Genomic DNA, 1,004 nt, shown 5'->3' with positions numbered 1-1,004 from the left:
GGGATCCAGAGCTGACATTTCAAGGTCTTGGCCTTTAAGGGAGGGAACAACCATCTGTAACAGAGTCAAGGATGTGGCCCAAAGTCAAGGGCACCCGGGGGGTCCTCCCTCACAGGCACGGAACTCCTGGCAGCTGGCCAAGAGCCTGGGCTCCTATGAAGGGAGGGGCAGCTGCTGGAACCCTAAAGCCCCTTCCTTGGTTGTGGATTCCATGCCCCTGGGAGAATGCTGAAAAACCGACAAAGAGCTGACTGAGACTGTAGTGTGGAGTGGAAGTGCCTTTTGGAGGAACGTGGAAAGCCAGACTGAAGCCGGGTGGCCCCTGCCACCTTGCTGATAGTAACAGAGAAGTTACTCCAGATGCCCACCCTGAGCCCAAGCCTATTCTGTTTTAATAAAAGTTGTAAAAAAAAACTTCGACAGTTGACCCAATAATAGTGTTGTGCAAGGGAAATGTTAGTGACCCCCCCCAAAAAAAAAAAAAACCAGACAGGAGCCAATCTGATGCAACTCACAGCAGGGTCTTTATTCTATTCGAGCTAATTTGGGCCCCACCAACACACCACCATCACTCAGGACAGTTTTGGTGGTGGGGGAGCCCTGAATTTCTATCGGGGCAAGGCTTTATAGTAAGCAGCAAGCAGGGAATACGCGTGCAAGCATTTAATTGGAAAGCTACTGTGGCCTTTAACACAAGTGGCTGGTGCTGGGGGTCATATCATAAACTTAACTTCTGCTCCCCTCTGCATTGGTGGTCATTAGGCAGGGGGTAACCTGGGGTGTAGGTTTGTTGGGGGAATAACCTGCAAACGCTGATCTTGTTGGGGGTTAGCCTAGAGGCTGAAGCTGGGCTCAGGTTTTGTTGGGGGGCAACTTAGAAACTAGTTCTAGGTACCAGTGAAGAAGTAACAAAATTCTATGCCTTTAGGATGAGACTTGGGAATGTGACCTTTGTGACTCATTGCTCCAAGGTATGCTAATCATACCTTGATAGCGACATTCCT

This window comes from Mus caroli, chromosome 2 (genome assembly GCF_900094665.2).
Source record: "Mus caroli chromosome 2, CAROLI_EIJ_v1.1, whole genome shotgun sequence".
NCBI classification, from domain to species: domain Eukaryota; kingdom Metazoa; phylum Chordata; class Mammalia; order Rodentia; family Muridae; genus Mus; species Mus caroli.
The sequence above is the reverse complement of the archived record's forward strand: the minus strand, read 5'-3'. Positions refer to the sequence as shown.